The sequence below is a fragment of the Oryctolagus cuniculus genome, chromosome 1 (genome assembly GCF_964237555.1).
Source record: "Oryctolagus cuniculus chromosome 1, mOryCun1.1, whole genome shotgun sequence".
Lineage (NCBI taxonomy): Eukaryota > Metazoa > Chordata > Mammalia > Lagomorpha > Leporidae > Oryctolagus > Oryctolagus cuniculus.
This window is the reverse complement of record NC_091432.1, coordinates 208,507,993-208,521,361: the sequence shown is the minus strand read 5'-3', so window position 1 is coordinate 208,521,361 and position 13,369 is coordinate 208,507,993. Positions and strand designations below refer to the sequence as shown.

At 38.0% G+C, this 13,369-nt stretch overlaps 1 pseudogene; it reads left to right on the top strand.

Annotated features, from left to right (window-relative positions):
* The first annotated feature begins 1,333 nt into the window (after positions 1–1,333).
* On the top strand, positions 1,334–12,404 carry LOC127490518 (olfactory receptor 13C9-like; annotated as a pseudogene).
* Positions 12,405–13,369: the final 965 nt, after the last annotated feature.

Below are 13,369 nucleotides of genomic sequence, written 5' to 3'. Positions count from 1 at the left end.
GTTTTAATGATTTGTGTTTACTTTAAAATTTACTGGATATAGGTCAGATGGTCATTTTTCCATTCAATTATTGTTTATAGCCATTTTCTATATTACCACTAAACTAGGGTCTTTTACTTTGTATTGGTTAAACTTCTTATTTGGTGAACTATTAAGCCTTTTTATTGTAATACAATTTTAAAATGCTATCCCTAAAGCTAAAATAAAAAGATGTAAAGAAGGGGAGAAGAAAAGAAAGTGGGAGGAAGGAAAAGAATATTATTATGTCCTTGGAACTTAATTTTTTAAAAAATTTAAAAGTTAAAAAAGAATGATAATAAAATCATAGCTGCTAGGTTTTCATTACATAGTTTGAAAATTTCTGAATTTGCTACAAATTTTTAAATGCTACTCATATTTATAGTAGTATGTAAATTCTAAATTATAGAGCAAAATACAAAAATTTTTAGATTGTGGATTATTTGCATTAGTCTTGAAGTTTTAAAAATTTTGGATATCTTTTCCCTGAATCAATTTAAAGTCATGACTTTGAAAATTGCATAGTCCCTTAGAGAAAGAATACGTAAATTGCCTCACTGAGCCCTGAGAAGACTCTTTAGAGAATTTCCTGGACCCTCATTATGGGACCCTGTTTCTAGCTGGCTTCAGTGGCAAAAGAAATGTGTAACATGCTCAAACTAAACTGCTCAATATTCATTCCTTTACTTTTGAACTAGCAGAACCAAAACATACTCCCTTTGGAAACATATTTGACTGTATTGGATAGAAAGTTTTTAAAAAATGTAGAAATCACTTCTTGTTAATCAATCTTTTCCAGATAATATATCCTGTGGCAATTATGACTTCCCTATGAGAACTACCCTTCTTAACTGTCTCATGCAAAATTTTATAGAATAGCCTGCAAAGAAAAGATTAAAGCAAAATGATCTTCTATATGTTTCAACTTCAAAGGTAAGTTAATGTTGCATTTAACAGATTAATTGCTGAACACATACTAACAACACAAGTCCAGGGAGAAGTCAGTCTTTTGATCTGAGTTGAAATAAATAATGTTTTTTGAGAATGAGCTGTTTCTTACTAGAGAGAGTGTATAGGGTATAGGCATAGACATTTTTGAGATAATTATTTTAGATACAGCTAGAAAATTAAGGAAAACTGTGACCAAAAAAAGTAGTTAGATATCCAAAACAATTTAATTGAGCAGCCAAAACAATAGGATGTTTAAGTTTATAATTTCTAAGTGGGAAGAAACATTTTGGTCAGAATATAGTTTTCTGGTCTTTTTTTTAAAAAGGTTTATTTATTTGAAATGCAGAGTTACAGAGAGAGAGGGGGAGAGAGAGAGAGAGAGAGAGAGAGACAGAGTGGGAGATCTTCCATCCTCTGGTTCACCCCCATCATGGCCGTATGGCTGGAACCAGGGCAGACCAAAACCAGGAGCCAGGATCTTCTGGGTCTCCACATACATGTAGGAGCCCAAGTACTAGGGCCATCTTCTGCTGCTTTCCCCGGCACATTAGTAGGGACCTGTATTAGAAGTGGAGCAGCCACTTCTAATTGGCACCCAAGTGGGATGCTGATATCACGGGCAACAGCTTAACCTGCTATGCCACAGTGCCAGCTCCTGGTGGTACTTATACATCTAACAATTTGCTTTCTCTTTGGTTCAATAAGTTTGCTGCACAATAGGCAGTGGATCTGCCCTCTTGTTTTAGAATGTAAATCAGGCTGTTGTCACCAATGTTTTGATTCTGTAGCAGTTTACTTCATAGCACCAATTCAGTTCTGTGTTGCACAGTTTATCAAATGTACATCCAGCACTAATCAAATGATCAAGACAGTATTCTAGCTTTGTGTCCTGAAAACTCTCATTGAGAGTGCTGTTTGGAATTTGTTAGTACTTGTTCTTGAAAACCTCTTTGAATTGAGGGAAAATGCATATGTCTTGGAGCAAGGAATCTTTAGTCAGCAGGAAAAATTTTTATTAATAGTTATGTTTACATAAATATTGAATATTGTGGGGATTGTTTTGAATATTTTTAATTTTTTGATTGCTAGTACATTCCTATGGTGACTTAAGATGTAATTTAGATTTAGTTGAATGAACTTAAATTATCTGTATTCAATAATGTGAATGTATTGAATTCCTTGTTTTAAACTGCAGAGAACTTTTGTTATAATGATGTGGTGCTATTCAACCAAGTGAGTAGATTTGGTATAAAGTGCATCTATCTCATATCATGGATGTGATGGTAAATGTGGGTTGTATAGGAAAAGAAGGGATAAGAGACCTATTGAATGTGAAGGAGATCAAAATAGTGCTTACCATTGTGACATGCTTTACATGTGTTACCTTATTTATTCCCTAAAGAAATGCATAGGAGGCTATTAACATCTCCATGTTTTAGGTGAGAATGTTGAGGCTCAGAGAAGTAAATTGTCCATGGTCACATAGCTGGTAAATGGCCAAGATAATATATAAACACATGTTCTTTCTCTTAGACAAGTTGGCTTGTTGCATTTTGGCAGTGGTTAGAAGAATGAGTCTCATGGTGAGATTACTTCTTGGCCATCTTTTCCAAGGGAATTAGTTGGCTTTATTTATAAGATAGAATTAAAATGGTGAACCTGGGATTCAGAGCAAAAAGAAGTGTGCATCTTTAGGATAATTGTAATGCCCAGATAAGTGGATCCCCAAGAAGCTATCAGCGACCCGATCACACTGAAATGCAAAAGCGAGGTTTATTTTAAAAGTACAAGCCGCAGCAGGGACCTCATCTGACCAGCCAGTGCAGCAGAGATCAGAGGAAGGCCCAGGTCTTTGTTAGGGGACACTTTTAAAGGGAAGATACGTCAGCAAGGGCTTAGGGTATGGGGCCTTTTGTGATTGGGCAGGGCAGTTCCGGGTTGCTCTTAGTCGGAGGGGTGGGGGTCTCCGTTTGGCTTGGGTTCAGGGAGTTACCTCATTTGGTAATCTCTACTGAGCTGCCCTTACTCTGCCTGTCAAAAAAAATTAAAAAAAAAAAAGAAAATGTATCAGTAACTTCCAGGATTTATGAGTAGGCGGAAGAGATGATTAAAAAGGGGTAGTATAACGGGTGGGCATTGTGGTCTAGCAGGTTAAGGTGCTTTCTGTTATTCTGTCATCCCATATGGACTCTAGTCTGTGTCCCAGCTGCTCTACTTACAATCAAACTCCCTGCTAATGAGCCTGGAAAGCAGCAGAAGGTGGCCCAACTACTTGAGCTCCTGCATTCATATGGGAGACCCAGATGAAGTTCCTGGCTCCTGGGTTCAACATGGCCTAGTCCTGGCCATTGCAGCTATTTAGGTATTTAACCAGCAGATAGATCTCTGTCTCTGCTTTTCTTTCTGGAACTCTGTCTTTCAAATCAATAAATAAATCTTTTTTTTTAAAAAAGGGGGTTAGCATGATGGAGCTTTGGGGATGCTGCAAGAGTTCTGTGATCTGGTTATGGTACTGGTTACATCAGTCTATACATGTTTAAAAATTCAATAGCCTTGAACACTAAAAGGTAAAAAATGTCAAATTATTGTATAATATTAATTGCCTCATAATTAAAAACAAAATAAATAATGTCTCTCTTGCCAACAAGACATTTATACTTTAATAAAATGAGTTTTGGTTATTGGCTTTACATGAATTAGAACTGAGTTTTGAACAACCAAGCTGTTGACAAACATTAGTTGGTTGAATTTCTCATCATTCTTCCTTCAGAATGACCCATTTTGCTGTTTTAATACTTAATTGGTTATTGTTGAGTTCTCTTGACCTGGGAGCCTGGCTGCCTTTTAAGTAACTTACTACATTTCTGATGAAATGCTTTCTAAGTATGGGCCATAGGAATGGAGATTTGAGTTTGAGCTTAGGCCTTGCTACATATTAGTTATGTGTCTTTAGGCTTAACTCTTTTAATTTAGGTTTCCTTATCTTTTAAGATATTAGTATTGTGTGGTTTAATTGATAGAATGCTTGAGAGAAGCTCACAAAATCCTGGCCCTGAATGAGTGATCAACACAGTAGCCTCTTCTGCATAGTCCTCTTCTATTCATTTCTTTTATTCCTTTCTCTTTTCTTCACTATTCCTCTTAAATTCTTTTATTCTTACTTCTGTTTGAAATTTTTGCATTTGTACATTGCTATCCTTGGGTTATTATGGTAAAAAAATTACCAGTATTTTAAAAATGCTTTGAATTCTTACAGATAAAAGAGAGAAAATGGAATTAGAAAACCAAACCAAATTGTAATTTTTTCTGAAGGGACTTTCTGGTTATCCAAGGCTTGAGCTTCTCTTTTTTGTGCTAATCTTCATATTGTACATGGTCATCCTTCTAGGCATTGGTACCCACATTTTGATTAGCATGTTTAACTCTTACCTTCACTCCTATGTATTTCTTCCTGGGGAACCTCTCCTTCTTGGACACTTGTTACACCATCACCTCCATTCCGCCTATACTGGTCAGCTTCCTTTCAGAGAGAAAGACCACTTCCTTCTTTGGGTGTGCAGTACAGATGTTCCTTGGCTTGGCCATGAGGACAACAGAGTGTGTACTCCTGGGCATGATGGCCTATGAATGCAAAGTGGCTATCTGCAACCCTCTGAGTTAGATACTCCATCATCATGGGCAAGAATTCCTTTGTTCCCATGGCAGCTGAGTCCTGGTTTGCAGATACTGTCAACTCTGCAGTGCAAACTATATTTGTTGTACAGTTACCTTTCTGTAGGAATGATGTTATCAATCATTTCTCCTGTGAAATTCTGGCTGTCACGAAGCTAGCTTGTGCTGACAACTCAAGCAAGGAGTTCATCATGCTTGTGGCCACAACACTGCTCGTATTGGTGCCACTAGTTTTGATTGTCATCTCTTACTCATTAATCATTTCCAGCATTCTCAACATCTGCTTTTCTGAGGGGAGAAGCAAATCTTTCTCTACCAGCTCAGCCCACCTGACTGTGGTAATTATATTCTATGGTACCATTCTCTTCATGTACATGAAACCCAAGTTTAAAGAGACACTTAGTTCACATGTTAATGACAAACTTATATCCATGTTCTGTGAAATGTTGACTCCCACGATGAATCCTTTAATCTACAGCCTCAGAAACAAGGATGTGCAGAAGGCAGTAAAATGTCTACTGAACAGAAGCTTCTTTAGCAGTTGAATGAAAAATATACTAGATTGTAAACAAATTGGACATTGTTTTAAACGAGAATTATATTGGAATTTTGATTAGTTTTATAGTTTCCTTTGGCCTTTTATATATTATATAAGATTTTTATAAGGAATAATTACAAATAAGAATTATCACAGAATCATAAAGAATTTTCAAGATATAAGCAGTAGGATGAGGAAAAATGAAGTCACCTTGTATTCTGTCATTGAAGATGTCCATGTTTGAGCATATGAACAGTATTTTCATAGTCTGTACTTTCTGTGGAATTAGATTAGGTGGTACATGATTTTTATTTTCACCTTTTTACATACATAGATCTATTTCATGGTCAATATTTTATTTACTCTTAAAAATAAGTATCTGTTGTACAAAACATACTATAAAATATTTGTGTTTTCTATTGGAAAGCCTTTTTTATGATAATCTCCAAATCTTCTTAGGTCATTAAATACTGTACTTTCTAGAATTTAATCTTTTTTTCCTGTGGAGTTCTGGGATTGCTAAATATTGAAATTTTTGGGAAATAAACAAATAGGACCTTGGGTTGATGAATTCAGAGGATGTTGGGCGTAAAATAATTTATACAGGCAAATAAGAGTGAAACATTTTTTGGAATTTTGGGTTTTATATGCATTCATTTTATCTTTCCAAGTTAACATTTTGATTTTAGTGAGAGCAATATAAAATAGTAATTAATTAATGTTCCATTATATTTAGCTTCCATCACAGTTTTTTGTAGATTAAATCTAATATAACAGCTGAAACCATTGATGTGTCAGATTCACACTCTAATATAAAAGGATATAAGAAACTATTAGTTCTAAGTCACCAGCTCATAAGAAATTCCAGGTAGGTGGGAAACCCCTTGGAGTCAAGCATTTGATGTTTGACCCACAGATCATCTTGGAATGTCAGATTCTAATTTTGTTTTTCTTTATAACTTAAGTTCAGTCGCCTCCATAAGCTCTGGTATGACTGGTATGTATCAGTCTTGTTGGATTTGTAAATGTTTCATAGAAAATTAACTAAAGCAAGTAGGAATTTTAAAGGGCAGATTTCTCCTCAGAGATGAAGAAGGGAGTGTTTTTCTCACATGGGATTATAGGATCACAGTCTCAAGGAAAGAAAGGAATGTCATATGCCTTGATATGCTCATGTCCAGATTTGCTAACAAAATAAACTGTCATATTGATATACATTATTTTATTTTATTTTTAAAGATTTTATTTATTTACTTGGAAGTCAGAGAGAGGAGACACAGAGACAGAAAGGTCTTCAATCCTCTGGTTTACTTCCCAATTGGCCACAAAGGCCAGAGCTGTGCCGTTCTGAAGCCAGGAGCCAGGAGCTTCTTCCAGGTCTCCCACACTGGTGATGGGGCCCAAGGACTTGGACAATCTTCCACTGTCCTCTCAGGCCATATCAGAGAGCTGGATTAGAAGTAGAGAAGCCAGGACTCAAACCAGTGCTCATATGGGATGCTGGCACTGCAGGCAGTGGCTTCACCAGCTATGCCACAGGACTGGCCTTGATATGATTTTAATACTTGATCCCCAAGAAAATTTTTCATTTAGCTAATTTATTTTGATGGACAGGCATTGTGGCACAGAGGATTAAACCATCATTTGGGATGCCATATCCCCTTTCAGAGTGTCTGGCTACTCCACTTTTGATCTAGCTTCCTGCTAATGCATGCTGGGAACAGCAGATGATGGCCCCATTGCTTGTTCTCTGCAATCCATTTGGGAGACCTGGATGGAGTTCCAGACTCCATCAGCCTCTGTAGGCCCATTCTAGGCTGTTGTGGCTATTTGGGAAGTAAACCAGAGGATGGTGAACCTCTCTCTCTCTCTTGCTCTCACTCTTACTCTGCTTTCAAAGTAAATGAAAGTAATAAACACTTAAAATTTATTTTTAAAGTTTATGGAAGATGATTTTGTTCTTAGTACCTTTTATTTTTTCTAACTTGGGAGCATAGTCAGGTAGACATCTGATTCAACAGTTGTGTGTGTGTGTGTGTGTGTGTTTCCTGTGTGATTGTTTTACTAGACTGCAAAATATATGAGAGTATAGATTTCTCTATAAACTTCTTCTCTATTCCAATTACATTCAATTTAGAACATGACACATAGAATATGTTTCAATATACATTTATATCCATGACCAGGAAAACTATATTGAAGGAAACACAGTCTCCAAACTGGTTCATAGTTAAAAATTAAGGCTGGAGAAAATCCACAATTATGTTGCATATCAGCCAATAGAATATTCACCTTTTAGTATACTTTTATGACTACACACTATTCAAATATTCTGAGCTTTATATCATATTAACTTTTTGTGACCCTGGGACTTCTAAAGTGGAAACAAACTGAAAATGTAGAAATTTATTGGCTGTTAGTTAATTCACATACCACACCTCATTAAAATCCTGTGATGTGGGTGATAGTGTATCTTTCTCACAGATGAAGCTGCAAAGCTTAGAAAGTTTAACATACCTTATCCAATCCTCAAAGCATGCAAGTTACAGAGACATATACTCATCCTATTATTTTTATGAAGTCAATTATGCTTTTTGCTGGAGCATGCTGCTTGTCTTGCCATCTGGCATCAATGCCTGCTAGCAGCATATCTAAAATGATCAATATAGGTCTAGAAAATATGTTTTTTCACAATTGATAAAGACTAAATTCAAACTTAAGTTAGGGGAAGAACTGAAGTTAATTTTGGATGTAAGAGGGAAGGGATTTAACATTAGCACCAATCTTTCAGAAAAGACTCTTAAGAGACCTAGAAAGATTTTTCTTGTTGTTTCACTAGCAATTACACTTACTATACAGTTTTTAAAAATATTTTCATTTACTCAAAAGGCAGAATGAGAGAGAGAGAGAGAGAGAATGAAGAGAGAGAGAGAGAGAAAGAAAGAGAATCTTCCATCTGCTGATTCACTCCCTAAATGGCTGCAATGGTTGCTGCTGGGCCAGGTCAAAGCCCAAAGCCAGGAGCTTCCTTTGGGTCTTCCATGTGGATGCAGGGTCCCAAGGACTTGGGATGTCTTCTGCTGCTTTCTCAGGTGCATCAGAGAGCTGGATTGGAAGTGGGGCAGCCGGGACTCGAAGTGGCACCTATAGCATATGCCAACATCACAGGTGGTGGCTTAACCTGCTATACCATGATGCTGGCCCCTGTATAAATGGTATGGAAGTAACATTTTATCCCTGAAATTATGATGTTCCAGTAATTGTTATATTTTAAAGCCATGGTTTCATGTATCTGGAATCTTCTACAAATGTAGCATTATTTATTACTGGAATTATTTTTCATTTATGTAAGCCTTATTTATTATGCACAGCTGAATGCTAGACACTGTGCTAGCTACCAGGTATACACATATACATGAAAACAGGAGTTTTAATACAGAAAATAAAATAAAGAAATATAGAGTTTAGTTGGGAAACAATAGTGGCCTGTATGCTCTGATACAGTATTTTAGGTGCTTCTCAATTTAGTCAGATAACTGCTTAGTCAGTTGAACAAAAGAAGTGACTGTGGTACTCAGTGGAATCATTCTTTTGGAGGACACAGGAGGAATAGAGTTAAGGTCTCTCTCTTTCTCCCTCCCTCCCTCCCTCTCTCTGTCTCTCTTTCTCTCTCAAAGCTTGCAGGTATAGGACTTTAGATTGACTATAGATAAATAGGACATTAGTATATTTCTGAGTAAGTGTGGGATACCCTTCAGGGAAACCCATATATAAAGATATTTATCTCACTATATATGACTTCAACTTCTCTTGTGTTATTGATTTGACATATAAAACCTCTTTGTCGTTGTCTATTTAAAACTAATAAAACCAATCAACTTTTTCTAGCTTCTGTCTAGCTATTTACCTTTTCTAATGTTTAAAAATTTTCTTTTTTTAGTTTTTAATTTTAACATATTTAGTACAATTCATAGATACAGTTATAAGAATATAGTGATATTCTCTCTCCCTTCCTCCCTCACCCTGTTTTCCTACCCCCTATCCTTTTCTTCCTTTCTGCCTCCTTCCTTTCCTTGCTTTCTGTTTTTAAATATTGAGATAACATTTTTAATTTACATTATCTGCTTTTTTTTAACCAAACTGCTTTAAATTAAAGTTAACACTACTGTCCTCTTACTCCCCTCATTAATTCTTTAATTCAGTGAAATCTGGCCCAGGACTGCACTATTAAATATTACATAGTTATACTTAATGCATAATTAGTACTCCTTATGTTGCCTATCTTTAGCATTTTATGAATTTTTTTGATCATACCAACCTTTTAAAAATTTTATTTTCATTTTATATGAAAGAGAGGCAGACACAGAGACCTTCCATCTGCTGGTTTACTACCACAAATGCTGGCAACAGCCAGGGAGCCAGGCCAAAGCCAATAGCCTTACAGCAGTGAGAAACCTCCATGGCAGGGGAAAGGGTAACAGATGAGCCCAGCAGACCCCATCTCCAGGGATGGTGCACATTGGCAACCTTATCTAAAAGAGAGATTCACTGTCATTTCAGGCATGGAGCCCAGCAAGGGGAGCAAACTGGATTTCACACAGTAGCTTTGCCTCAGAGAAGAAATTCATGTTGTTTTCCTCCCAGGCTCCAGAACCCAAGCTATAGCAATGTGATGCTATCTTGAGTGATGGGTCATTGTGAAAAATACACTGCCCTAAAGTAGCTTTGAATATCCATGTTTACGCATCCTCAAGCCTCGGCAGATATTCTGCCACACTGTCAAAAAAGACTGTGGATCCAGCAGCAACAGCAACCCCATTACCTTAGTCCAAGCAGTATCCTGCATTATGCAGAACAGCTAGTCTGGCACAGCATGATATTCCTGCTTTCAGGATATTGAGAGTCAGGGTTCTTGTCTCTGTAGACTTGGGGCCATTCTTCTACACTCTTTCCTCTCCCAAAGGCAGCACATACCAGCCATGGATTATGTACTTGCTGTGCCTCCTCCACAGTGTTGGGACTCCCTTCCTGAGTCTACCCTGGCTTTGGTGGGCATGTTTGGTTGTACACACCTCCTGGAGCGCAGAGATCCCTTCTCCAGCCTGCCTCAGATTTGGTCAGTGCTTCAGACTCTAGGCCTCCCTCATCATAAGGTGCTTCAGCATTGGTAGGCAAGTTTGCTCATGCACACCCACCTGGGCTGCACAGCTGCCTTTTCCAGTCCACCCTAGCTTTGGTAGGTGCAGGTTGCCATTCATGTATGGATACAAATCTCAGACCTGGTTCTGGAATTGCTATAATCCCAGCCACCACTTTGGAGATGTGCACATTGCTAATGAGACAGAGAGGTGCCCCTTAGACCCCTACTGCCACTGCACGATTAACAGTGGAAGAAAATATAAGGGACTGTACTTCAGTGTCCAGTGGAAACTTACAAAATCAACACACAAAGACAACTCTTCAGGAGAAAGCCCCTCTTTAAAGGCAATGAAAACAACTGATCTGCCAGATGCATAAATATCAACATAAAGAAGCAAGAGATATGACAAAGCATGTAATATCATGCCCACAGAGTGCTCAATAACAATATCAGACTCCACATAAAGGAGATTGATGAAGTGCTTTTAAAGGTTTCTAAAGAATTATTATAAGGATACTCAAAGAATTACAAGATAACATATATAGAGAGGTTAGTGATATTAGGAAATTGTGCATGCATAATACTAATGGGAAATTCAGCAAAGAAAAAGAGATCTTGAAAAAGAACAAAATGTAATTTTGGAAATGAAGAACTCAATAAATAAAACACAACTAAAGCCTCGCAACAGTTTTCAAGCTAGAAGATATGAACTTGAAGACAGGTCTATTGAAGTACCCCAGTCAGACAAAATATAAAGAAAAAAATGAAATCTTCCAAGATTGTTGGGACATCTTGAAGTTAATATTCCAGTTATGGAGGTTTCTGAGGGAAAGAACAGTAAAGATGAGAAAACCTGTTTTTAAAAATACTTTTTAAAAAATTATTATTTGAAAGGAAAAGTGAGAGAGAGAAGGAGAGAGAGACAGAAAGAGAGATTTTCCATTTGCAACTCACTCTGCAAATGGCCACAAAGGCTGGGACTAGGTTGGGCCGAAGCCAGGAGCTTCTTCCAGATCTCCCACGTGGGTAAATGGCCCCAAGGACTTGGGCCATCTTCTGACTTTCTAGGCCATCAGCAGGGATGCTGGATAAGAAGTGGATTATCTGGTACTTGAGCCAGCTATGCACAACACTGACCCTGAAAATTACTCAAGGAAATGATAGCTGAAGATTTCACCAATGTGCGGAAAGATATGGACATCCAAGGTGAACTCTAAGACTAAAATAGATATGACTATAAAAGATCCTCACTGTGACACATTAAAGTCAAACCTTCAAAAATGCAGCAAAAAGAATTCTAAAGTCAGCAAGAGAAGTCCCAGGTCACTTTTAAGTGAATCCCCTTTAGAATAAGGTCAGATTTCTCACCCAAAGTCTTACAAACAAGAGAGAATGTAATGCTATATTCCCAGTTCTAAAAGAAAGACTCTTCCACCCAAGAATACCTGTATAGCAAGGCTATCACTCATAAACAAAGAGAAATAATGACTTCCCAAGAAAGTAAAAAAAATTAGGAATTTATCCCCACCAGACTGGCCCTAAAATGTGTTTAAGGGAGTCCTATACATAGAAATAAAGAAAAATAATTACCATTATGAAAACATTCAAACATGCTTTATAAAAGTACAATACCCACTAGCCAAGGAAAAAGGATATTCCAAATAAGCATAGGAGTGAGAAATGACTCAGCCATAAATATAACGGTCTAGTTCCCCCAGTTAAAAGACACAGAGGGTGGGCATTGTGGAGCAGTGAGTGAAGCTACCACTTGAAATGCTTGCATCCCACATGCGTGCCTGGTTCAACTCCCAGCTCCTCTGCTTCCTATCCAGCTTCCTACATGTAGAACTGGGAGACAGAAGCTGTTTGTTCAAGTATTTCAGTCTCTGCCATCCTGGTGGGAGACTCTGATGGCGTTCCTGGCTTTTGGTTTCTACCTGGCCCAGCCTCAGCTGTAAGCAGCATATGGGGAGTAAACAAGTGAATGGGAGATCTCTTTCTCTCCATATTACTGTATTATATTTCAAATAAATAAATATTTTAAAAAGATACAGGCTGGATGAATGAATTAAAGACAGAACTCAATAAGTGAAAGTGAAAGCATGGAAAAGATATCCCATGAATCAGAAACCAAAAGTGATATTAGTCTACAGTTTTCTTTTGGTATATATATATATATATTTTTTTGACAGGCAAAGTGGACAGTGAGAGAGAGAGACAGAGAGAAAGGTCTTCCTTTGCCGTTGGTTCACCCTCTAATGGCCACCACGGCTGGCGCAACACGCTGATCCGATGGCAGGAGCCAGGTACTTATCCTGGTCTCCCATGGGGTGCAGGGCCCAAGCACTTGGGCCATCCTCCACTGCACTCCCTGGCCACAGCAGAGAGCTGGCCTGGAAGAGGGGCAACCGGGACAGAATCCGGCGCCCCGACAGGGAGTAGAACCTGGTGTACCGGTGCCGCAAGGCGGAGGATTAGCCTAGTGAGCCGCATGGAAAGCCAAGACACTCTGGTGAAAAAAAAAAAAAAAAAAAAAAAAAAAAACCTAAATGAAAGATCTCCACAAGTGAGATCCCAGTGGAAAGAATGGGTCATCAAAGAAGGAGGTACCTTTCTCTGAAGGGAGGAGAGAACTTCTACTTTGACCATGGCCTTGTCTAAATATGATCAGAGTCAGTGAACTCAGGGGGCTTCCATAGCCTTGGCAGCTCATGACAAGAGCCTAGGGTGATTACTGATGCCATAAACAAGAGTGTCAATTTGTTAAGTCAACAACAGGAGTCACTGTGCACTTACTCCTCATGTAGGATCTTTGTCCTTAGTGTGCTGTACATTGAGATTTAATGCTATAACTAGTACTCAAACAGTATTTTTCACTTTATGTTTCTGTGTGGGAGCAAACTGTTGAAATCTTTACTTAATGTATGCTAAACTGATCTTCTGTATATAAAGAGAATCGAAAATGAATCTTGATGTGAATGGAAGGGGAGAGGGAGTGGGAAAGGGGAGGGTTGCGGGTGGGAGGGACGTTATGGGGGGGAAGCCATTGT